The sequence below is a fragment of the Hyla sarda genome, unplaced genomic scaffold, assembly GCF_029499605.1.
Source record: "Hyla sarda isolate aHylSar1 unplaced genomic scaffold, aHylSar1.hap1 scaffold_2005, whole genome shotgun sequence".
NCBI lineage: Eukaryota > Metazoa > Chordata > Amphibia > Anura > Hylidae > Hyla > Hyla sarda.
This window is the reverse complement of record NW_026608666.1, coordinates 34,834-58,333: the sequence shown is the minus strand read 5'-3', so window position 1 is coordinate 58,333 and position 23,500 is coordinate 34,834. Positions and strand designations below refer to the sequence as shown.

Below are 23,500 nucleotides of genomic sequence, written 5' to 3'. Positions count from 1 at the left end.
TGCAGAGTGTAAACAACAACAACCCAGCTTTGTTGTGTATGTAACCATAGGGATTGTGATGTCACCTAGAACCTTCACAGCAGCGACAGCTTTATGAGGAGCATCAGCACTGCTCTGCCTGAGCAGAACCATCACCGCCATAGGTTGTCAAATAACCCGGATTTAACCCACACAGGTAAGTCCAATGGGGTGCAGGCATGTCCTCTATGCTTACAGCTTCCCGTGGGTGTTGGTTTGATACCGTTTGGGGACAGCCAAGGAGGCATCTGCAGGCAACAAAGGTAGGTGTGTGCTTGTGTGTGTGTTTCCTATGCAGATCCTAAGCCCAGTGTCACATGCAAGTAGGAGGAGTAAGAAGGGTTCCTGGCAAATCCGGGTTATGGATTGCATTTAAAAAGGCCCCGTGGGAGTGCAATGGGCCCCTGTCTTGCTGCTTAGCAATAATGGTATGGGTTTAGGTTCTGCTGTGTGTACTGGTGGTTGACTGCCCCCCAGCCCAGAGTGTGCATGGAAAATTGTCTGGCAGCCTCCCTGACAGCAAGCAGTGATAGTGCCCATGAAGGGGACCTTGTTGGGCCCGCCCCTTTCACGGTTATCGCTTCTCGGCCTTTTGGCTAAGATCTTGTATCTTGTCAAGGGGCTCTGAGTTCGTCGAACCTTCGGCCTTGAGGCATCGGCGGTTTTTTAGCCGTCTTAAGCCTCATGCTGCTATAGGAGGAGGACTTACAAAGAACGGGAAGGCGATCCCCCATGGCGACCCTTAGGTTTGCTGCGCATACTGAAACTCGGATTAAGAACACCTTCCGTATTGAAGTGGATGAGGAGAAAAAGGAGAAGATGACTTTGGAATTTTTTGTCAAGAGAATTATGCTGGATTTATTGCACATTCAGAGAGAAGATGTGTTTTGCCTAAAAGACCCAGGTAAAGGACTTTTCATTCTTACCTTGACTTCCGCATCTGCATGTGACCATATGTTTGAGAAAGTTCGGGAGCTTGCCAATGAGGAGGATATGAAAGGACTTGTTTTCATTGCTCTATATTCTAATGGCGATGTTCCACTGGTGGTTACTATGCACGATCCATACGTGGATATAAGAGACATTGTCTTATTTTTAAACCAATATTGTGCGGAAGTCAAATACTCTCATAAAATAATGAATGCAATGGACTTTTGGACTGGAAAGCATAAGTTTGCTGTTAAGTTCAGAGAAGATGTGAGAGGAATTGGAGGTCTGTGTCGCCCACCTGCAAATTTTTTAATTGGGCGTAAACGTGGCTATTTATTCTACCCTGGGATGCCGTATTATTGCAGGAAATGCCATGAATATGGTCATACACAAGAATCTTGCAAAGAGGAAGTGGTTATTTGCAAAAGATGTGGCCAAAAAGGCCACACCACTTTGGACTGTCAAAATGAGATTCTGTGTAATGTGTGTAAGCAGAAAGGACACGCTTTTAAGGATTGTCCTCAACGCTCCTGGGCCAATATTGTGGCTACATCGGCTGGTCCCTCGATGAGGAAGAGCTCCATGGATGCTGTGCCTGTGCCTAAGACCCACACCCTGAAAGTGATGCCTGAGTCTTCTGCTACCGGAATTCCTGTGATACCTGCTGTGGCTCATGTCTCCAAAAGCATTGTGTCCCCGGGGAAGGTCGTGGGACCTGAGACAGAAGTGAGGGGTTCTCCTCTCATGGAAGTTGAAGGTCCTGGACCGCCCAGAAGGGATACAGAGGAGATGGATGTAGAAGAACGGCGAAAGAGGAAAAGCAGAGACCGGAAAGAGGAAAAGGGCCTTAACATCAAAAGGAGTGGTCGAGTTAGTGCGGACGAGGGGAACGTGGAGATTGTCTGCCAAAAGGTTATAACAGCATCCGACCCTGTTAATATTGAGGAATTTGTGTCACCACCTACAGATTGGGGTTCTTTGTCTGAGGATAATGAATGACCCAGGAGCTACCAAGTGTTAATATCTCCTCCTTCAATGTGAGGAGTTTGAAGAGCCCAGAGAGGAGGGCTGCTTTATTTTCTTTCTTGTCTTCTTTGCCTACAGACATTTTATTTTTACAGGAATGTGCCATTGATTATGATATCAATTATTCATCTTTGAGATCTGAATGGACTCTTGGCCCGTCTGTGTGGTCAGGGGATAATGAGAGGAAAGTGACTGGTGTTGGCATACTGTTCAAGAGCAGTGAGTATAAAGTTACCTCCTTCACAGACATTGTACCCGGTAGAGCCCTGCTCGTTCATATTATTTATAATGACATGAATATGAGACTTTTAAATGTATATGCCTCTCCAGATAAGGATGAAAGATCTGATTTATTAGAGAAAATTCAGTTTTATTTACCGGGTTCATCCCCTCTTATCATCGCTGGTGATTTTAATTGTATAATGGCAGGAGAGGAGCGGGCTGGAGGATCTGAACAAAGGAAAGATAAGACTGAAAAACAACTAAAGGATTTTATAGTTGATTTTAATTTAAAAGATTTGTGGAGAACCTCTTTCCCTAATGACCCTGGGCATACCTGGGGGAATAGCCTTTATATGTCAAGAATTGATTATATTTTTGCTTCTGGATTTGCATTTTATGGGAATATGCAATTGACTTCTACCTTTTTTTCAGATCATAAGATTCTATCTGCTACATGTAAGTTTGATGGGGTTTGCAGAGCCAAAGGAGTCTGGCGTCTGAATGTCTCTTTGCTTGAAGATGAAGAAATTAAATGTAATTTTATCTATCTTTTTAAAAAATTGCAGAACTCAAGGACTAATTTTAATTCTCTTTTAGCATGGTGGGAATTCTGCAAGGTAAAATTTAAAGAGTATTTTATTAAGATGGGTGTTAAAAAAACAAAAGAGAAATTGAAATGGTATAGAGATCTTAACACAAAACTACAAACCTATTATCAACTCAAAGAGCTGGGTGTATATGTAGACGATCTGATTTTAAGTGTTAAAAGTGATATTCAGAAGGCTATAACTAACAAAGGGAAAGAAATAATTTTTAACTCCAAAGTTGAATGTAAAGAGAAGGATGAAAAGTGTACAAGATTCTTTTTTAAAAAGGTAATGGAAACAAAAAAGTTAATGATTAACATTGAGGATGAAACTACTAATGTAGGAATGTTATCCAAAGCTAAATCCTTTTATCAAGATCTGTTTAATGAGAAACCCATTGATATATCTGCTGCAAATTTTCTCCTAAGCACTTTAGATTGTGGTTTAAGTAAGGAGGACCAAGATGGACTTTGCACAGAAGTAAGATGCCAAGAATTAGAAATTGCTGCTAAAAGTTTATCCACAGGTAAAACACCAGGTTCGGATGGACTTCCTGTAGAGTTTTATAAAACCTTTTGGGAAATTTTTAAAGATGATTTGCTTAATATTTTTAAGGAGGCTTTTAATTCTGATGTTCTACCTTTATCTTGGAGGAGTGGTATAGTGTCTCTGATCCCCAAAAAGGGGGATAGGAACAGCTTAGAAAATTGGAGACCAATTACGCTTCTTAATGTTGATTATAAGATTATGTCAAAAATTTTTGTTAACAGAATGAAGCCTTTTTTGTACAAGGTCATCCATGTGGATCAGGTATGTGGTGTCCCAGGAAGGAGTGTAGCTGAACCTTTAAATGCTATTAGGGACGTCATATGGTATCAGCAAGAGCGGAATCAAAATCTAGCCATTCTATCTCTAGATTTTCATAAAGCTTTCGATAGAGTATCACATTGTTTTTTATGGATGGTTTTACAACGCATGGGTTTTCCTAACATATTTATTAAGCAAATTGCTCTCTTATATAAAGGTTCTTTTAGCAGGATTTTAATAAATGGTTTCCTTACGGATTTTATTAATTTATCATCAGGGGTAAAGCAAGGCTGCCCTCTGTCTCCTATACTGTTCATATGTGCAATAGAACCTCTGTTAAACTTAATAAGGAATGATAAAATAATAAAAGGAGTGCCAGTTCCTGGAGGTAATAGTGCCACCCTTAAAGTGTGTGGCTATATGGATGATATTAATGTTTTTTGTGAAAGTTCCTTCTCTTTACAAAGAGTTGTTGATGTTACTGATTTCTTTTGTAAAGCTTCTGCTTTTAAACTTAATTTATCTAAATGTGACTGTTTTTATATAGGTAAATGGGAAAACGTGCAAATACCAAACCTAAAATTACAGTCAGAAAAAATAAAAATCCTTGGAGTCATCTTTGATAAAAATAACAATGGTGAGGAAAGTTGGCTAATGGTAAAAGAAAAGGTAAAGAAGAAGGTAGACTTTTGGTCCCTTAGGAAATTATCTTTAGAAGGTAAAATTTTGGTGATTAAGGCTATGCTAATACCCATTATGCTCTATTTAAATATGATTTATCCTCCTAATGAACTTATGTCTAGGCAACTTCAGAGGATTCTCTTTGAGTTTCTATGGAGTTCTAAAGCAGAAAAATTAAAAAGAGATATTATGTATAAGTCACAAAAAAATGGAGGAAAACAGGTTCCCTGTATTAGAAAATTTTTATACTTAAGGTTTTTTAGTTGGTGTTTTAGGGGACTTTTTATGAAAAGTGTATGGTCCTGTTTTTTAAAGTACTCTGCGGGACATATTTTTAGAAGAAGAAAATGGGTGTTTTTATCATTATCTACTCCTGTACTTTTAACTCCGCCTAAACATTATGCCATCTTAGAAAAAATTATACGTATGTATAACCTTAAAGACTTTGACTTGTTAACCTTGAGGGATGCTCGCAAGATAGAAGTACAGTTAAATTTGCAAGAAGAAATATGTATGGTCTCTAATTTTTCTTATAATAGGTGTGTACAAATATGGAAAAAGGTAAACGAGCCATATCTTTTTAATGAGCACAAGGATTTAGCATGGATGATTATCCATGAGTGTCTTCCGGTAAGATTTTTCCAATATAGAAGAGGTCTAAATGCTGTATGTGTCTGTCCCCGGGAAAATTGCAATATAGATGAAACTGTTTTGCACCTTTTATGGAATTGTTATTTTGCACAAAAGGTTTTTAGACTAATTGGTTCTTTATTGAAATTCCTAACAGGTCTAAAAGTTTTAAATCATGAAGTTGTTTTATATGGCAAAAGTGATGGAGTTACGAAAGAAAAAGAGAGAATTTTGTGGATTTTTATCAACTGTACAAAAAATGTATTATGGAAAGTTCGTAATATCCTTGTCTTCAAAAGAGATTTTATTTGTGAAAAAGAATGTTTGAAGATGATATACAGTGAAGTTTACTTGTACTATTTAATTGATAAAAAGAGATATGGGCAGAAAAAAGCATTAGCTATGTGGAATTTACATTTATGGAAAACAGTATTTGATATATTGTAAAAATTTCTTGTGATGTATTTAAGTTTTTGAGTTTTTTCAATAAAAATGTAAAAAAAAAAAAAAAAAAAAAAAAAAATCTGTTCTTATCAGTTTAATATCTGATACGTCCCCTATCTGGGGACCATATATTAAATGGATTTTTGAGAACGGGGGCCGATTTCGAAGCTTGCTTCCGTCGCCCTATGCATTGACCCGATATGGCAGTATCTTCGGGTACAGTGCACCACCCCCTTACAGGGTTAAAAAGAAAGATTCCTACTTTCATTGCTACCTGCTTGCTGGCTAGCCAGCTAGCCAGCCCTGTGGGCCTTGCTGCTGCTGCTGCTGCTGCTGCAGCCAAAAAACAAAAGGTGGTGCTGCTGCTGCTTCTGCTGCTTCTGCTTGTGTCTGGCCGCTGTTGGAGCGTCCAGGCACAGGACTTCTGCTGCTGCTGACTAAATGGCCTCCTTAATTGGATCATTTGAGTAGCCAGCACACCTGTGCAGGTAGGGCATGACATGATAGGCAGCTGCCTTGATAGCGGGTGGGTGCTGAATGTTCCTAATTGACAAAATAAGATTAATGCTTATGAAGAAATATAAAATCTCATCCCTTCCCCAATATCGCGCCACACCCCTACCCCTTAATTCCCTGGTTGAACTTGATGGACATATGTCTTTTTTCGACCGTACTAACTATGTAACTATGTAACATAACATGGGGGGGTCTCCTGGCTGTTCACACAGGTGTGTCATTGCTGTACATTGACCATGCATTGCTTCTGTGGTATTGCAAAGGCAAAGACAAATGCTTCCAGCCATCCATTGCACTAATGGATTGGTCATCAGCTGGCTGTCTATGTCCCGCATCAATATAGACCAAAGTACAGAGGGTTAGGCTATGCTATAGTGCACCTACCTGATGCATCAGAAGGTGCGAGGCCCTTGCTAAATTCTGTGCACAGACTTTGAGATCTATGCTTTAGACTGTATCTAAACCTGCTCCAACATGGACTGACATTCTGGCCTACTTTCAGCCGATGCGACTTGTCTGTCGCTGAACAGTCGCTTTTTATGTATTCAGCACCTATGTATAATGTTGTAAAAATGCTCTAGAAGCTAAAGTCGCAGAAATGTCACACATATTTGGCCTGCAACTTTCTGTGCGACAAATTCAGACAGGAAAAATCAGTATAAATCCTTAGAAAATTATCCCCCAGTGTCTCCATCTGCTGGCGGTATTGAATAAGCATTGCTGCACTGATGGGGTATGCATTAGACGAAAAAAAAGAAGAAAAAGAAGAATAATACGCCCAGAAAAGAGGCGAAAAGGAGAAAAACGTAAAAAAACGTGAAAAAAAAGTAAGAGGAAGAGAAGGGAAAAAAAGGTGGAAATGGGTTTAAAAGTGATTTCGGCGGAGAAATATATATATATATATATATATATATATATATATATATATATATATACGCGCACACACACACATATATATAAACGTATTCTCCGTTGAGATATTGCAGCCGCTGCTGTGTCCAGGCCCAGGAGCCTTAGCACTGTGCTGTGATGTCACTCAATACCACTGACATCACTAGGTGTAAACAACATCTCTCCTTTGCTGTGTATGTGACTATGGAGCTGTTTGGTGATGTCGTCTATTATGGCCTTCATAGAAGCAACAGGAGATTGTTGCATCCATCTAGAACCCTCAGAACTACAGTGCTATGATGTCACTCACTTCCACAGGCCTTGCAGAGTGTAAACAACAACAACCCAGCTTTGTTGTGTATGTAACCATAGGGATTGTGATGTCACCTAGAACCTTCACAGCAGCGACAGCTTTATGAGGAGCATCAGCACTGCTCTGCCTGAGCAGAACCATCACCGCCATAGGTTGTCAAATAACCCGGATTTAACCCACACAGGTAAGTCCAATGGGGTGCAGGCATGTCCTCTATGCTTACAGCTTCCCGTGGGTGTTGGTTTGATACCGTTTGGGGACAGCCAAGGAGGCATCTGCAGGCAACAAAGGTAGGTGTGTGCTTGTGTGTGTGTTTCCTATGCAGATCCTAAGCCCAGTGTCACATGCAAGTAGGAGGAGTAAGAAGGGTTCCTGGCAAATCCGGGTTATGGATTGCATTTAAAAAGGCCCCGTGGGAGTGCAATGGGCCCCTGTCTTGCTGCTTAGCAATAATGGTATGGGTTTAGGTTCTGCTGTGTGTACTGGTGGTTGACTGCCCCCCAGCCCAGAGTGTGCATGGAAAATTGTCTGGCAGCCTCCCTGACAGCAAGCAGTGATAGTGCCCATGAAGGGGACCTTGTTGGGCCCGCCCCTTTCACGGTTATCGCTTCTCGGCCTTTTGGCTAAGATCAAGTGTAGTATCTGTTCTTATCAGTTTAATATCTGATACGTCCCCTATCTGGGGACCATATATTAAATGGATTTTTGAGAACGGGGGCCGATTTCGAAGCTTGCTTCCGTCGCCCTATGCATTGACCCGATATGGCAGTATCTTCGGGTACAGTGCACCACCCCCTTACAGGGTTAAAAAGAAAGATTCCTACTTTCATTGCTACCTGCTTGCTGGCTAGCCAGCTAGCCAGCCCTGTGGGCCTTGCTGCTGCTGCTGCTGCAGCCAAAAAACAAAAGGTGGTGCTGCTGCTGCTTCTGCTGCTTCTGCTTGTGTCTGGCCGCTGTTGGAGCGTCCAGGCACAGGACTTCTGCTGCTGCTGACTAAATGGCCTCCTTAATTGGATCATTTGAGTAGCCAGCACACCTGTGCAGGTAGGGCATGACATGATAGGCAGCTGCCTTGATAGCGGGTGGGTGCTGAATGTTCCTAATTGACAAAATAAGATTAATGCTTATGAAGAAATATAAAATCTCATCCCTTCCCCAATATCGCGCCACACCCCTACCCCTTAATTCCCTGGTTGAACTTGATGGACATATGTCTTTTTTCGACCGTACTAACTATGTAACTATGTAACATAACATGGGGGGGTCTCCTGGCTGTTCACACAGGTGTGTCATTGCTGTACATTGACCATGCATTGCTTCTGTGGTATTGCAAAGGCAAAGACAAATGCTTCCAGCCATCCATTGCACTAATGGATTGGTCATCAGCTGGCTGTCTATGTCCCGCATCAATATAGACCAAAGTACAGAGGGTTAGGCTATGCTATAGTGCACCTACCTGATGCATCAGAAGGTGCGAGGCCCTTGCTAAATTCTGTGCACAGACTTTGAGATCTATGCTTTAGACTGTATCTAAACCTGCTCCAACATGGACTGACATTCTGGCCTACTTTCAGCCGATGCGACTTGTCTGTCGCTGAACAGTCGCTTTTTATGTATTCAGCACCTATGTATAATGTTGTAAAAATGCTCTAGAAGCTAAAGTCGCAGAAATGTCACACATATTTGGCCTGCAACTTTCTGTGCGACAAATTCAGACAGGAAAAATCAGTATAAATCCTTAGAAAATTATCCCCCAGTGTCTCCATCTGCTGGCGGTATTGAATAAGCATTGCTGCACTGATGGGGTATGCATTAGACGAAAAAAAAGAAGAAAAAGAAGAATAATACGCCCAGAAAAGAGGCGAAAAGGAGAAAAACGTAAAAAAACGTGAAAAAAAAGTAAGAGGAAGAGAAGGGAAAAAAAGGTGGAAATGGGTTTAAAAGTGATTTCGGCGGAGAAATATATATATATATATATATATATATATATATATATATATATATATATATATATACGCGCACACACACACATATATATAAACGTATTCTCCGTTGAGATATTGCAGCCGCTGCTGTGTCCAGGCCCAGGAGCCTTAGCACTGTGCTGTGATGTCACTCAATACCACTGACATCACTAGGTGTAAACAACATCTCTCCTTTGCTGTGTATGTGACTATGGAGCTGTTTGGTGATGTCGTCTATTATGGCCTTCATAGAAGCAACAGGAGATTGTTGCATCCATCTAGAACCCTCAGAACTACAGTGCTATGATGTCACTCACTTCCACAGGCCTTGCAGAGTGTAAACAACAACAACCCAGCTTTGTTGTGTATGTAACCATAGGGATTGTGATGTCACCTAGAACCTTCACAGCAGCGACAGCTTTATGAGGAGCATCAGCACTGCTCTGCCTGAGCAGAACCATCACCGCCATAGGTTGTCAAATAACCCGGATTTAACCCACACAGGTAAGTCCAATGGGGTGCAGGCATGTCCTCTATGCTTACAGCTTCCCGTGGGTGTTGGTTTGATACCGTTTGGGGACAGCCAAGGAGGCATCTGCAGGCAACAAAGGTAGGTGTGTGCTTGTGTGTGTGTTTCCTATGCAGATCCTAAGCCCAGTGTCACATGCAAGTAGGAGGAGTAAGAAGGGTTCCTGGCAAATCCGGGTTATGGATTGCATTTAAAAAGGCCCCGTGGGAGTGCAATGGGCCCCTGTCTTGCTGCTTAGCAATAATGGTATGGGTTTAGGTTCTGCTGTGTGTACTGGTGGTTGACTGCCCCCCAGCCCAGAGTGTGCATGGAAAATTGTCTGGCAGCCTCCCTGACAGCAAGCAGTGATAGTGCCCATGAAGGGGACCTTGTTGGGCCCGCCCCTTTCACGGTTATCGCTTCTCGGCCTTTTGGCTAAGATCAAGTGTAGTATCTGTTCTTATCAGTTTAATATCTGATACGTCCCCTATCTGGGGACCATATATTAAATGGATTTTTGAGAACGGGGGCCGATTTCGAAGCTTGCTTCCGTCGCCCTATGCATTGACCCGATATGGCAGTATCTTCGGGTACAGTGCACCACCCCCTTACAGGGTTAAAAAGAAAGATTCCTACTTTCATTGCTACCTGCTTGCTGGCTAGCCAGCTAGCCAGCCCTGTGGGCCTTGCTGCTGCTGCTGCTGCTGCTGCAGCCAAAAAACAAAAGGTGGTGCTGCTGCTGCTTCTGCTGCTTCTGCTTGTGTCTGGCCGCTGTTGGAGCGTCCAGGCACAGGACTTCTGCTGCTGCTGACTAAATGGCCTCCTTAATTGGATCATTTGAGTAGCCAGCACACCTGTGCAGGTAGGGCATGACATGATAGGCAGCTGCCTTGATAGCGGGTGGGTGCTGAATGTTCCTAATTGACAAAATAAGATTAATGCTTATGAAGAAATATAAAATCTCATCCCTTCCCCAATATCGCGCCACACCCCTACCCCTTAATTCCCTGGTTGAACTTGATGGACATATGTCTTTTTTCGACCGTACTAACTATGTAACTATGTAACATAACATGGGGGGGTCTCCTGGCTGTTCACACAGGTGTGTCATTGCTGTACATTGACCATGCATTGCTTCTGTGGTATTGCAAAGGCAAAGACAAATGCTTCCAGCCATCCATTGCACTAATGGATTGGTCATCAGCTGGCTGTCTATGTCCCGCATCAATATAGACCAAAGTACAGAGGGTTAGGCTATGCTATAGTGCACCTACCTGATGCATCAGAAGGTGCGAGGCCCTTGCTAAATTCTGTGCACAGACTTTGAGATCTATGCTTTAGACTGTATCTAAACCTGCTCCAACATGGACTGACATTCTGGCCTACTTTCAGCCGATGCGACTTGTCTGTCGCTGAACAGTCGCTTTTTATGTATTCAGCACCTATGTATAATGTTGTAAAAATGCTCTAGAAGCTAAAGTCGCAGAAATGTCACACATATTTGGCCTGCAACTTTCTGTGCGACAAATTCAGACAGGAAAAATCAGTATAAATCCTTAGAAAATTATCCCCCAGTGTCTCCATCTGCTGGCGGTATTGAATAAGCATTGCTGCACTGATGGGGTATGCATTAGACGAAAAAAAAGAAGAAAAAGAAGAATAATACGCCCAGAAAAGAGGCGAAAAGGAGAAAAACGTAAAAAAACGTGAAAAAAAAGTAAGAGGAAGAGAAGGGAAAAAAAGGTGGAAATGGGTTTAAAAGTGATTTCGGCGGAGAAATATATATATATATATATATATATATATATATATATATATATATATACGCGCACACACACACATATATATAAACGTATTCTCCGTTGAGATATTGCAGCCGCTGCTGTGTCCAGGCCCAGGAGCCTTAGCACTGTGCTGTGATGTCACTCAATACCACTGACATCACTAGGTGTAAACAACATCTCTCCTTTGCTGTGTATGTGACTATGGAGCTGTTTGGTGATGTCGTCTATTATGGCCTTCATAGAAGCAACAGGAGATTGTTGCATCCATCTAGAACCCTCAGAACTACAGTGCTATGATGTCACTCACTTCCACAGGCCTTGCAGAGTGTAAACAACAACAACCCAGCTTTGTTGTGTATGTAACCATAGGGATTGTGATGTCACCTAGAACCTTCACAGCAGCGACAGCTTTATGAGGAGCATCAGCACTGCTCTGCCTGAGCAGAACCATCACCGCCATAGGTTGTCAAATAACCCGGATTTAACCCACACAGGTAAGTCCAATGGGGTGCAGGCATGTCCTCTATGCTTACAGCTTCCCGTGGGTGTTGGTTTGATACCGTTTGGGGACAGCCAAGGAGGCATCTGCAGGCAACAAAGGTAGGTGTGTGCTTGTGTGTGTGTTTCCTATGCAGATCCTAAGCCCAGTGTCACATGCAAGTAGGAGGAGTAAGAAGGGTTCCTGGCAAATCCGGGTTATGGATTGCATTTAAAAAGGCCCCGTGGGAGTGCAATGGGCCCCTGTCTTGCTGCTTAGCAATAATGGTATGGGTTTAGGTTCTGCTGTGTGTACTGGTGGTTGACTGCCCCCCAGCCCAGAGTGTGCATGGAAAATTGTCTGGCAGCCTCCCTGACAGCAAGCAGTGATAGTGCCCATGAAGGGGACCTTGTTGGGCCCGCCCCTTTCACGGTTATCGCTTCTCGGCCTTTTGGCTAAGATCAAGTGTAGTATCTGTTCTTATCAGTTTAATATCTGATACGTCCCCTATCTGGGGACCATATATTAAATGGATTTTTGAGAACGGGGGCCGATTTCGAAGCTTGCTTCCGTCGCCCTATGCATTGACCCGATATGGCAGTATCTTCGGGTACAGTGCACCACCCCCTTACAGGGTTAAAAAGAAAGATTCCTACTTTCATTGCTACCTGCTTGCTGGCTAGCCAGCTAGCCAGCCCTGTGGGCCTTGCTGCTGCTGCTGCTGCTGCTGCAGCCAAAAAACAAAAGGTGGTGCTGCTGCTGCTTCTGCTGCTTCTGCTTGTGTCTGGCCGCTGTTGGAGCGTCCAGGCACAGGACTTCTGCTGCTGCTGACTAAATGGCCTCCTTAATTGGATCATTTGAGTAGCCAGCACACCTGTGCAGGTAGGGCATGACATGATAGGCAGCTGCCTTGATAGCGGGTGGGTGCTGAATGTTCCTAATTGACAAAATAAGATTAATGCTTATGAAGAAATATAAAATCTCATCCCTTCCCCAATATCGCGCCACACCCCTACCCCTTAATTCCCTGGTTGAACTTGATGGACATATGTCTTTTTTCGACCGTACTAACTATGTAACTATGTAACATAACATGGGGGGGTCTCCTGGCTGTTCACACAGGTGTGTCATTGCTGTACATTGACCATGCATTGCTTCTGTGGTATTGCAAAGGCAAAGACAAATGCTTCCAGCCATCCATTGCACTAATGGATTGGTCATCAGCTGGCTGTCTATGTCCCGCATCAATATAGACCAAAGTACAGAGGGTTAGGCTATGCTATAGTGCACCTACCTGATGCATCAGAAGGTGCGAGGCCCTTGCTAAATTCTGTGCACAGACTTTGAGATCTATGCTTTAGACTGTATCTAAACCTGCTCCAACATGGACTGACATTCTGGCCTACTTTCAGCCGATGCGACTTGTCTGTCGCTGAACAGTCGCTTTTTATGTATTCAGCACCTATGTATAATGTTGTAAAAATGCTCTAGAAGCTAAAGTCGCAGAAATGTCACACATATTTGGCCTGCAACTTTCTGTGCGACAAATTCAGACAGGAAAAATCAGTATAAATCCTTAGAAAATTATCCCCCAGTGTCTCCATCTGCTGGCGGTATTGAATAAGCATTGCTGCACTGATGGGGTATGCATTAGACGAAAAAAAAGAAGAAAAAGAAGAATAATACGCCCAGAAAAGAGGCGAAAAGGAGAAAAACGTGAAAAAAAAGTAAGAGGAAGAGAAGGGAAAAAAAGGTGGAAATGGGTTTAAAAGTGATTTCGGCGGAGAATATATATATATATATATATATATATATATATATATATATATATACGCGCACACACACACATATATATAAACGTATTCTCCGTTGAGATATTGCAGCCGCTGCTGTGTCCAGGCCCAGGAGCCTTAGCACTGTGCTGTGATGTCACTCAATACCACTGACATCACTAGGTGTAAACAACATCTCTCCTTTGCTGTGTATGTGACTATGGAGCTGTTTGGTGATGTCGTCTATTATGGCCTTCATAGAAGCAACAGGAGATTGTTGCATCCATCTAGAACCCTCAGAACTACAGTGCTATGATGTCACTCACTTCCACAGGCCTTGCAGAGTGTAAACAACAACAACCCAGCTTTGTTGTGTATGTAACCATAGGGATTGTGATGTCACCTAGAACCTTCACAGCAGCGACAGCTTTATGAGGAGCATCAGCACTGCTCTGCCTGAGCAGAACCATCACCGCCATAGGTTGTCAAATAACCCGGATTTAACCCACACAGGTAAGTCCAATGGGGTGCAGGCATGTCCTCTATGCTTACAGCTTCCCGTGGGTGTTGGTTTGATACCGTTTGGGGACAGCCAAGGAGGCATCTGCAGGCAACAAAGGTAGGTGTGTGCTTGTGTGTGTGTTTCCTATGCAGATCCTAAGCCCAGTGTCACATGCAAGTAGGAGGAGTAAGAAGGGTTCCTGGCAAATCCGGGTTATGGATTGCATTTAAAAAGGCCCCGTGGGAGTGCAATGGGCCCCTGTCTTGCTGCTTAGCAATAATGGTATGGGTTTAGGTTCTGCTGTGTGTACTGGTGGTTGACTGCCCCCCAGCCCAGAGTGTGCATGGAAAATTGTCTGGCAGCCTCCCTGACAGCAAGCAGTGATAGTGCCCATGAAGGGGACCTTGTTGGGCCCGCCCCTTTCACGGTTATCGCTTCTCGGCCTTTTGACTAAGATCAAGTGTAGTATCTGTTCTTATCAGTTTAATATCTGATACGTCCCCTATCTGGGGACCATATATTAAATGGATTTTTGAGAACGGGGGCCGATTTCGAAGCTTGCTTCCGTCGCCTTATGCATTGACCCGATATGGCAGTATCTTCGGGTACAGTGCACCACCCCCTTACAGGGTTAAAAAGAAAGATTCCTACTTTCATTGCTACCTGCTTGCTGGCTAGCCAGCTAGCCAGCCCTGTGGGCCTTGCTGCTGCTGCTGCTGCTGCTGCAGCCAAAAAACAAAAGGTGGTGCTGCTGCTGCTTCTGCTGCTTCTGCTTGTGTCTGGCCGCTGTTGGAGCGTCCAGGCACAGGACTTCTGCTGCTGCTGACTAAATGGCCTCCTTAATTGGATCATTTGAGTAGCCAGCACACCTGTGCAGGTAGGGCATGACATGATAGGCAGCTGCCTTGATAGCGGGTGGGTGCTGAATGTTCCTAATTGACAAAATAAGATTAATGCTTATGAAGAAATATAAAATCTCATCCCTTCCCCAATATCGCGCCACACCCCTACCCCTTAATTCCCTGGTTGAACTTGATGGACATATGTCTTTTTTCGACCGTACTAACTATGTAACTATGTAACATAACATGGGGGGGTCTCCTGGCTGTTCACACAGGTGTGTCATTGCTGTACATTGACCATGCATTGCTTCTGTGGTATTGCAAAGGCAAAGACAAATGCTTCCAGCCATCCATTGCACTAATGGATTGGTCATCAGCTGGCTGTCTATGTCCCGCATCAATATAGACCAAAGTACAGAGGGTTAGGCTATGCTATAGTGCACCTACCTGATGCATCAGAAGGTGCGAGGCCCTTGCTAAATTCTGTGCACAGACTTTGAGATCTATGCTTTAGACTGTATCTAAACCTGCTCCAACATGGACTGACATTCTGGCCTACTTTCAGCCGATGCGACTTGTCTGTCGCTGAACAGTCGCTTTTTATGTATTCAGCACCTATGTATAATGTTGTAAAAATGCTCTAGAAGCTAAAGTCGCAGAAATGTCACACATATTTGGCCTGCAACTTTCTGTGCGACAAATTCAGACAGGAAAAATCAGTATAAATCCTTAGAAAATTATCCCCCAGTGTCTCCATCTGCTGGCGGTATTGAATAAGCATTGCTGCACTGATGGGGTATGCATTAGACGAAAAAAAAGAAGAAAAAGAAGAATAATACGCCCAGAAAAGAGGCGAAAAGGAGAAAAACGTAAAAAAACGTGAAAAAAAAGTAAGAGGAAGAGAAGGGAAAAAAAGGTGGAAATGGGTTTAAAAGTGATTTCGGCGGAGAAATATATATATATATATATATATATATATATATATATATATATATACGCGCACACACACACATATATATAAACGTATTCTCCGTTGAGATATTGCAGCCGCTGCTGTGTCCAGGCCCAGGAGCCTTAGCACTGTGCTGTGATGTCACTCAATACCACTGACATCACTAGGTGTAAACAACATCTCTCCTTTGCTGTGTATGTGACTATGGAGCTGTTTGGTGATGTCGTCTATTATGGCCTTCATAGAAGCAACAGGAGATTGTTGCATCCATCTAGAACCCTCAGAACTACAGTGCTATGATGTCACTCACTTCCACAGGCCTTGCAGAGTGTAAACAACAACAACCCAGCTTTGTTGTGTATGTAACCATAGGGATTGTGATGTCACCTAGAACCTTCACAGCAGCGACAGCTTTATGAGGAGCATCAGCACTGCTCTGCCTGAGCAGAACCATCACCGCCATAGGTTGTCAAATAACCCGGATTTAACCCACACAGGTAAGTCCAATGGGGTGCAGGCATGTCCTCTATGCTTACAGCTTCCCGTGGGTGTTGGTTTGATACCGTTTGGGGACAGCCAAGGAGGCATCTGCAGGCAACAAAGGTAGGTGTGTGCTTGTGTGTGTGTTTCCTATGCAGATCCTAAGCCCAGTGTCACATGCAAGTAGGAGGAGTAAGAAGGGTTCCTGGCAAATCCGGGTTATGGATTGCATTTAAAAAGGCCCCGTGGGAGTGCAATGGGCCCCTGTCTTGCTGCTTAGCAATAATGGTATGGGTTTAGGTTCTGCTGTGTGTACTGGTGGTTGACTGCCCCCCAGCCCAGAGTGTGCATGGAAAATTGTCTGGCAGCCTCCCTGACAGCAAGCAGTGATAGTGCCCATGAAGGGGACCTTGTTGGGCCCGCCCCTTTCACGGTTATCGCTTCTCGGCCTTTTGACTAAGATCAAGTGTAGTATCTGTTCTTATCAGTTTAATATCTGATACGTCCCCTATCTGGGGACCATATATTAAATGGATTTTTGAGAACGGGGGCCGATTTCGAAGCTTGCTTCCGTCGCCTTATGCATTGACCCGATATGGCAGTATCTTCGGGTACAGTGCACCACCCCCTTACAGGGTTAAAAAGAAAGATTCCTACTTTCATTGCTACCTGCTTGCTGGCTAGCCAGCTAGCCAGCCCTGTGGGCCTTGCTGCTGCTGCTGCTGCTGCTGCAGCCAAAAAACAAAAGGTGGTGCTGCTGCTGCTTCTGCTGCTTCTGCTTGTGTCTGGCCGCTGTTGGAGCGTCCAGGCACAGGACTTCTGCTGCTGCTGACTAAATGGCCTCCTTAATTGGATCATTTGAGTAGCCAGCACACCTGTGCAGGTAGGGCATGACATGATAGGCAGCTGCCTTGATAGCGGGTGGGTGCTGAATGTTCCTAATTGACAAAATAAGATTAATGCTTATGAAGAAATATAAAATCTCATCCCTTCCCCAATATCGCGCCACACCCCTACCCCTTAATTCCCTGGTTGAACTTGATGGACATATGTCTTTTTTCGACCGTACTAACTATGTAACTATGTAACATAACATGGGGGGGTCTCCTGGCTGTTCACACAGGTGTGTCATTGCTGTACATTGACCATGCATTGCTTCTGTGGTATTGCAAAGGCAAAGACAAATGCTTCCAGCCATCCATTGCACTAATGGATTGGTCATCAGCTGGCTGTCTATGTCCCGCATCAATATAGACCAAAGTACAGAGGGTTAGGCTATGCTATAGTGCACCTACCTGATGCATCAGAAGGTGCGAGGCCCTTGCTAAATTCTGTGCACAGACTTTGAGATCTATGCTTTAGACTGTATCTAAACCTGCTCCAACATGGACTGACATTCTGGCCTACTTTCAGCCGATGCGACTTGTCTGTCGCTGAACAGTCGCTTTTTATGTATTCAGCACCTATGTATAATGTTGTAAAAATGCTCTAGAAGCTAAAGTCGCAGAAATGTCACACATATTTGGCCTGCAACTTTCTGTGCGACAAATTCAGACAGGAAAAATCAGTATAAATCCTTAGAAAATTATCCCCCAGTGTCTCCATCTGCTGGCGGTATTGAATAAGCATTGCTGCACTGATGGGGTATGCATTAGACGAAAAAAAAGAAGAAAAAGAAGAATAATACGCCCAGAAAAGAGGCGAAAAGGAGAAAAACGTAAAAAAACGTGAAAAAAAAGTAAGAGGAAGAGAAGGGAAAAAAAGGTGGAAATGGGTTTAAAAGTGATTTCGGCGGAGAATATATATATATATATATATATATATATATATATATATATATATATACGCGCACACACACACATATATATAAACGTATTCTCCGTTGAGATATTGCAGCCGCTGCTGTGTCCAGGCCCAGGAGCCTTAGCACTGTGCTGTGATGTCACTCAATACCACTGACATCACTAGGTGTAAACAACATCTCTCCTTTGCTGTGTATGTGACTATGGAGCTGTTTGGTGATGTCGTCTATTATGGCCTTCATAGAAGCAACAGGAGATTGTTGCATCCATCTAGAACCCTCAGAACTACAGTGCTATGATGTCACTCACTTCCACAGGCCTTGCAGAGTGTAAACAACAACAACCCAGCTTTGTTGTGTATGTAACCATAGGGATTGTGATGTCACCTAGAACCTTCACAGCAGCGACAGCTTTATGAGGAGCATCAGCACTGCTCTGCCTGAGCAGAACCATCACCGCCATAGGTTGTCAAATAACCCGGATTTAACCCACACAGGTAAGTCCAATGGGGTGCAGGCATGTCCTCTATGCTTACAGCTTCCCGTGGGTGTTGGTTTGATACCGTTTGGGGACAGCCAAGGAGGCATCTGCAGGCAACAAAGGTAGGTGTGTGCTTGTGTGTGTGTTTCCTATGCAGATCCTAAGCCCAGTGTCACATGCAAGTAGGAGGAGTAAGAAGGGTTCCTGGCAAATCCGGGTTATGGATTGCATTTAAAAAGGCCCCGTGGGAGTGCAATGGGCCCCTGTCTTGCTGCTTAGCAATAATGGTATGGGTTTAGGTTCTGCTGTGTGTACTGGTGGTTGACTGCCCCCCAGCCCAGAGTGTGCATGGAAAATTGTCTGGCAGCCTCCCTGACAGCAAGCAGTGATAGTGCCCATGAAGGGGACCTTGTTGGGCCCGCCCCTTTCACGGTTATCGCTTCTCGGCCTTTTGGCTAAGATCAAGTGTAGTATCTGTTCTTATCAGTTTAATATCTGATACGTCCCCTATCTGGGGACCATATATTAAATGGATTTTTGAGAACGGGGGCCGATTTCGAAGCTTGCTTCCGTCGCCCTATGCATTGACCCGATATGGCAGTATCTTCGGGTACAGTGCACCACCCCCTTACAGGGTTAAAAAGAAAGATTCCTACTTTCATTGCTACCTGCTTGCTGGCTAGCCAGCTAGCCAGCCCTGTGGGCCTTGCTGCTGCTGCTGCTGCTGCTGCAGCCAAAAAACAAAAGGTGGTGCTGCTGCTGCTTCTGCTGCTTCTGCTTGTGTCTGGCCGCTGTTGGAGCGTCCAGGCACAGGACTTCTGCTGCTGCTGACTAAATGGCCTCCTTAATTGGATCATTTGAGTAGCCAGCACACCTGTGCAGGTAGGGCATGACATGATAGGCAGCTGCCTTGATAGCGGGTGGGTGCTGAATGTTCCTAATTGACAAAATAAGATTAATGCTTATGAAGAAATATAAAATCTCATCCCTTCCCCAATATCGCGCCACACCCCTACCCCTTAATTCCCTGGTTGAACTTGATGGACATATGTCTTTTTTCGACCGTACTAACTATGTAACTATGTAACATAACATGGGGGGGTCTCCTGGCTGTTCACACAGGTGTGTCATTGCTGTACATTGACCATGCATTGCTTCTGTGGTATTGCAAAGGCAAAGACAAATGCTTCCAGCCATCCATTGCACTAATGGATTGGTCATCAGCTGGCTGTCTATGTCCCGCATCAATATAGACCAAAGTACAGAGGGTTAGGCTATGCTATAGTGCACCTACCTGATGCATCAGAAGGTGCGAGGCCCTTGCTAAATTCTGTGCACAGACTTTGAGATCTATGCTTTAGACTGTATCTAAACCTGCTCCAACATGGACTGACATTCTGGCCTACTTTCAGCCGATGCGACTTGTCTGTCGCTGAACAGTCGCTTTTTATGTATTCAGCACCTATGTATAATGTTGTAAAAATGCTCTAGAAGCTAAAGTCGCAGAAATGTCACACATATTTGGCCTGCAACTTTCTGTGCGACAAATTCAGACAGGAAAAATCAGTATAAATCCTTAGAAAATTATCCCCCAGTGTCTCCATCTGCTGGCGGTATTGAATAAGCATTGCTGCACTGATGGGGTATGCATTAGACGAAAAAAAAGAAGAAAAAGAAGAATAATACGCCCAGAAAAGAGGCGAAAAGGAGAAAAACGTAAAAAAACGTGAAAAAAAAGTAAGAGGAAGAGAAGGGAAAAAAAGGTGGAAATGGGTTTAAAAGTGATTTCGGCGGAGAAATATATATATATATATATATATATATATATATATATATATATATACGCGCACACACACACATATATATAAACGTATTCTCCGTTGAGATATTGCAGCCGCTGCTGTGTCCAGGCCCAGGAGCCTTAGCACTGTGCTGTGATGTCACTCAATACCACTGACATCACTAGGTGTAAACAACATCTCTCCTTTGCTGTGTATGTGACTATGGAGCTGTTTGGTGATGTCGTCTATTATGGCCTTCATAGAAGCAACAGGAGATTGTTGCATCCATCTAGAACCCTCAGAACTACAGTGCTATGATGTCACTCACTTCCACAGGCCTTGCAGAGTGTAAACAACAACAACCCAGCTTTGTTGTGTATGTAACCATAGGGATTGTGATGTCACCTAGAACCTTCACAGCAGCGACAGCTTTATGAGGAGCATCAGCACTGCTCTGCCTGAGCAGAACCATCACCGCCATAGGTTGTCAAATAACCCGGATTTAACCCACACAGGTAAGTCCAATGGGGTGCAGGCATGTCCTCTATGCTTACAGCTTCCCGTGGGTGTTGGTTTGATACCGTTTGGGGACAGCCAAGGAGGCATCTGCAGGCAACAAAGGTAGGTGTGTGCTTGTGTGTGTGTTTCCTATGCAGATCCTAAGCCCAGTGTCACATGCAAGTAGGAGGAGTAAGAAGGGTTCCTGGCAAATCCGGGTTATGGATTGCATTTAAAAAGGCCCCGTGGGAGTGCAATGGGCCCCTGTCTTGCTGCTTAGCAATAATGGTATGGGTTTAGGTTCTGCTGTGTGTACTGGTGGTTGACTGCCCCCCAGCCCAGAGTGTGCATGGAAAATTGTCTGGCAGCCTCCCTGACAGCAAGCAGTGATAGTGCCCATGAAGGGGACCTTGTTGGGCCCGCCCCTTTCACGGTTATCGCTTCTCGGCCTTTTGGCTAAGATCAAGTGCAGTTTGCTCTGGTCTGGCCAGAGGGTGCGATCTCTGGGTTTACCCAGTTTGCCGGAGGAAGATTTTTTTCACTGTGGTCCTGTACCGACAGATTATCATCTGGAAGAATGGCTGGAGTAAAGAATACTATCCGCATGGAGGTGGATCCTGCAAGTTCCAAGAACAACATGGTTTATCTGGTGAGAGACATCATTATGGAGAAGATTGGAGTGGACAAGGCTGAAATCTTCAGTGTTAATGAGTCTCCCCGCAGGGGCTCCTATGAGGTAACCTTTGTGGATGAGGGCAGGTGTTTGCATGTGTATGAATACTTAAGGAATCTCAGCAATGAGCCCTTGCTGGTTGGGGTGAAGATTACTCCACTGTTTGGTCTGCAGGAAAAAACTGTGATAGTGCATGTGCATAATCCTTACACAGATGTGGAAATTATTAAGAACTTTTTGCACAAGTACTGTGACTATGTGAAGGGTGGAGAGAAACAGACGAATGTACTGGGGATTTTTAACTGCAATTATAAGTTTGTGGTTAAATTAAAAGTAGACCCTACTTGTGTTGGGGGTTTTAAACACCCCCCTGCCAGTTTTTCCATTGCAGGTTATAGGGGGTACCTGTCCTATGCTGGTCAGCCTTCCTACTGCAGGAATTGTTTTTCCTTTGGACATTTAAAGGAGAACTGTGTGCAAGGACAAATGTGCAGGAACTGTAATACTGCTGGCCACCATGCTGGAAGTTGTCCTAAAGCCAGGAAATGTGACTTATGTCGGGAGGAAGGTCATGTTTATAAGGACTGCCCTGGGGTGAGAAGTCCTTTATTCAGTAGTGTGGTGAGAGAGGGGGAAATAGTGAGGAGATTGGCCCCTCTGAAGACCATTGCAGCTCCTCAGAAGCCCCCTGATGTTCAGGCTGCAGTCTCTGATGCCTTCAGACAGTTGGAGGAAGTTATTGAGGGAGTGCAGAGTCCTAGTCACTCTGTGGAGTCTGTTCACCCCTCTGACCCTGTTCACATTGAGCCATTTCCATCCTCAGGTGAGACTGATTTGTGTAACAGGGAGGGTGGTGGGAAACATAATGCAGAGGATGAAAATTATGATGGCTTTCAACTGGTGCATGGAGGGAAGTCTGCCAAGAAAAGAAGAGGTGAGAAGGGTGCGGACTCGCGCCCGGAAACCAGCAACTTTTATGAAGTCCTGGAGACGGATGTTATGGAGGCTACTGAGAGTGGTGAATAACTATGCTGGGACTTGATTTGCTAGTTAGTAGCAGGTGGCTGATGCACCTGTGTAGCTCATGCAGGGTTAAACCTTGTTCTTTGTAGCTTTAGGCTATGGGTTTTGTTGTATGTTCTCAAAATGTGAGAGTGTTTAAAAATAAGGCTAGGAGAGCTGCTATTTTAAGTTTTTTAGCTCAGGAAAATGCTGCAATTTTTTGTTTGCAGGAGTGTGGTATTGATCTCACCATAAGTCAGGATGAATGGGTGTATGGTCGGTGTGTGTGGTCTGGGAGTGTTTTGAATAAGAATGATGGTGTGGGGATCTTGATTAAATCACCTGACATTGCTGTGGAAAGCTATGTGGTAATTGAACCTGGCAGGTGTATTTCTGCTGTATTAAGTTATAAAAATGTGAAATTTCGTTTGATTAATGTTTATGCTCCTGCATATAAAAATGAAAGAAAAAATTTGTTTGATAAGTTAAAGTTTTATGTTCAGGGCAAGATGCCTGTTATTTTAGTTGGAGATATGAATGTTGATTTAACAAAAAAAGCTTTTGATGTATCTGGTAGAAAATTATTTGAGTTAGTCTCTGATTTTAGGTTAAGGGATATCCAAGAGTTATGTAATATTAATCCTAATTTATGTACATATCATGCAGATAGAGGTAATTTTCACTCTAAGTTAGATTATTGTTTTTTGTCTGAGAGTTTGAATGCTTTAAGTTACAGACAGAGGTCTGTTTGTTATTCGGACCATGATTCCTTGCTGTGTGAGATTGATGTGGGTCAGAGTGCTGTGTATGGGAGAGGTTTGTGGAAAATGAATATTAAACATTTAGATAGTGTGGATGTGAGAGATCAGTATGAATGTATGTATAAGAAGTGGTGTGGAAAGAAAGGTGAGTTTGAT

The 23,500-nt window shown here is 43.7% G+C and overlaps 6 non-coding genes and 1 pseudogene across 6 annotated transcripts; all 7 read left to right on the top strand.

Annotated features, from left to right (window-relative positions):
- The first annotated feature begins 5,375 nt into the window (after window positions 1-5,375).
- LOC130317665 (U2 spliceosomal RNA) lies at window positions 5,376-5,577 on the top strand (annotated as a pseudogene).
- Window positions 5,578-7,668: 2,091 nt separating this feature from the next.
- LOC130317657 (U2 spliceosomal RNA) lies at window positions 7,669-7,859 on the top strand. The gene has a single exon (XR_008864740.1). It is a non-coding gene; the product is annotated as a U2 spliceosomal RNA (small nuclear RNA).
- Window positions 7,860-9,952: 2,093 nt separating this feature from the next.
- Window positions 9,953-10,143, top strand: LOC130317656 (U2 spliceosomal RNA). Its single transcript, XR_008864739.1, has one exon. It is a non-coding gene; the product is annotated as a U2 spliceosomal RNA (small nuclear RNA).
- A 2,091-nt stretch (window positions 10,144-12,234) lies between these two features.
- Window positions 12,235-12,425, top strand: LOC130317654 (U2 spliceosomal RNA). The gene has a single exon (XR_008864738.1). It is a non-coding gene; the product is annotated as a U2 spliceosomal RNA (small nuclear RNA).
- Window positions 12,426-14,503: 2,078 nt separating this feature from the next.
- LOC130317662 (U2 spliceosomal RNA) lies at window positions 14,504-14,694 on the top strand. The gene has a single exon (XR_008864745.1). It is a non-coding gene; the product is annotated as a U2 spliceosomal RNA (small nuclear RNA).
- Window positions 14,695-16,783: 2,089 nt separating this feature from the next.
- Window positions 16,784-16,974, top strand: LOC130317661 (U2 spliceosomal RNA). The gene has a single exon (XR_008864744.1). It is a non-coding gene; the product is annotated as a U2 spliceosomal RNA (small nuclear RNA).
- A 2,090-nt stretch (window positions 16,975-19,064) lies between these two features.
- LOC130317653 (U2 spliceosomal RNA) lies at window positions 19,065-19,255 on the top strand. The gene has a single exon (XR_008864737.1). It is a non-coding gene; the product is annotated as a U2 spliceosomal RNA (small nuclear RNA).
- Window positions 19,256-23,500: the final 4,245 nt, after the last annotated feature.